The following is a 2,190-nucleotide window of genomic DNA, read 5'->3' as shown; positions in this document are numbered from 1 at the left end:
TTTGGCCGCGGTTGGCTACAATGAGTCTTGCCGGGCTTAATAGTCGGCGTGCGGGGGTGACTTTGCGAAGGCTAGCAGTGGGCAGAACCGGTTTATGATTTGCCCCCGTCGTCAGATTGACAAAGAGTCTGGTTATTCAGTTGGCCTAATTTTGGAAATTGGTTAATGAGTTGTCACTTCAACTTTTGGCCGCGGTTGGCTGCAATGAGTCTTGCCGGGCTTAATAGTCGGCGTGGGGGTGAATTTGCGAAGGTGGCCGTGTTTGTATGCATGTTTGCCGGCGTGTTTAGGAAGGTTGGGTGGGTGGGTGGTTGTGTGGGCGCCGTGGTCTGAGGGCACATCCTGTGGGATGTGGGAGGCGGGGGAAGGAGAGCGCCCTTGGTGCGTGTGTCTAGGCGATGCATTGCGGAAGGATGGGCGGGTGGGGCCGGGCGTGTGGGTTCCCGACTTATCGGTGAACCATTTGCTACTGCGGGGCCAAAGCAAAAGGGAAAGCATAAGGGCGCAGGCTGCCCTCTGCGGGACAGGTCCGGCCCTGACGCCGGTTTACGATTTCTCCGGTAAAGCACCTGTCGGGTGGCGACCGGAGGGTCTTTGCAGGGCCTGGATCTCCGAGCCCGTGGGACAGGCGGGAAAGGGTGGCGGCAGCCGGTTGAAGTCCCGACCCTGGGCAGCCTCCCGGTCCTACCTCCATAACTTCGGCGAGGAGGGTCCGATCCCCGCGCGGTCGACGGCAGGCGGTAGGGCTCGGAGGGGCGCGGCCTGGTCCGCGAGTGCCCCGGCGCCGCCCCTCTGCCCGTCCGAGGGACAGTAGGAAATGGCCATACCGCTTTCCGGCCGATTGCCGCCGGACGTCCGGCCGCATTCGCTCGGTCTGCGCGGCCGGCGGTAGCCGGGGGCGAGGGGCATCGGGCGGTGGCGGAACCAGGCCGGCCCGACCGCTGGGGGCCGCCCGGGCGACGTTTGAATCTGTCGGGTCGGACCGCCGAATCCCGCGGGATTTCGGGATCGAATCTGCGGGTGGAATCGGCACCTCGTCCCGCTGTCCGGTTCCCCCCGGTCGACTGCAACGGGTTTCCGAGGCCCGTCGGTCAGGCGCGGTTCGCTCCGCAATCCGCCGGCCGATCGGCACCGGGCGGGGCTCTACGGAAAGAGGGGACCCTCCCGCGTCGAGTGCCGGCGCACCGACCCCGCAGGCTGACCGGGAAGGTGAAGACTCACCCCGCTGAATGCCCGGCCCCGGGTACCCTCCGGCTCCGGGGCCATAACTTCGGGGAGGGAGGTCCGATCCCCGCGCGGTCGACGGCAGGCGGTAGGGCTCGGAGGGGCGCGGCCTGGTCCGCGAGTGCCCCGGCGCCGCCCCTCTGCCCGTCCGAGGGACAGTAGGAAATGGCCATACCGCTTTCCGGCCGATTGCCGCCGGACGTCCGGCCGCATTCGCTCGGTCTGCGCGGCCGGCGGTAGCCGGGGGCGAGGGGCATCGGGCGGTGGCGGAACCAGGCCGGCCCGACCGCTGGGGGCCGCCCGGGCGACGTTTGAATCTGTCGGGTCGGACCGCCGAATCCCGCGGGATTTCGGGATCGAATCTGCGGGTGGAATCGGCACCTCGTCCCGCTGTCCGGTTCCCCCCCGTCGACTGCAACGGGTTTCCGAGGCCCGTCGGTCAGGCGCGGTTCGCTCCGCAATCCGCCGGCCGATCGGCACCGGGCGGGGCTCTACGGAAAGAGGGGACCCTCCGGCGTCGAGTGCCGGCGCACCGACCCCGCAGGCTGACCGGGAAGGTGAAGACTCACCCCGCTGAATGCCCGGCCCCGGGCACCCTCCGGCGCCGGGGCCATAACTTCGGGGAGGGAGGTCCGAGCTCCGCGCGGTCGACGGCAGGTGAAAGGGGCCGGTGCGCCGCGGAAGGCGACAGCAGTCCCGTCAGGCTGCACCTCTGCTCGGGCGAACGGCGTCAGGAAAAGGGGAGAGCACTTCCCCACCGATAGCTCCGGAACGCCCGGACCCATTGGCCCGCGGCACCGGTGGCTGCTAGAGGGCCTCCGGCGCCGTCAGCCGGGGTACGTCCCAGGCCGGCCGGACGGCGGGCAGCCGGAGGCAACGGCCTGGAACGGAGCCAGACTTGAGTCGTTCCGTGCCGTGGGCAAAAAGGCAGGGCTGCGGGTCAGCGCAGTTTGGCAAACCTAGCCG

This window comes from Heterodontus francisci, unplaced genomic scaffold (assembly GCF_036365525.1).
Source record: "Heterodontus francisci isolate sHetFra1 unplaced genomic scaffold, sHetFra1.hap1 HAP1_SCAFFOLD_1783, whole genome shotgun sequence".
NCBI classification, from domain to species: domain Eukaryota; kingdom Metazoa; phylum Chordata; class Chondrichthyes; order Heterodontiformes; family Heterodontidae; genus Heterodontus; species Heterodontus francisci.
This window is presented reverse-complemented; position numbering follows the sequence as displayed.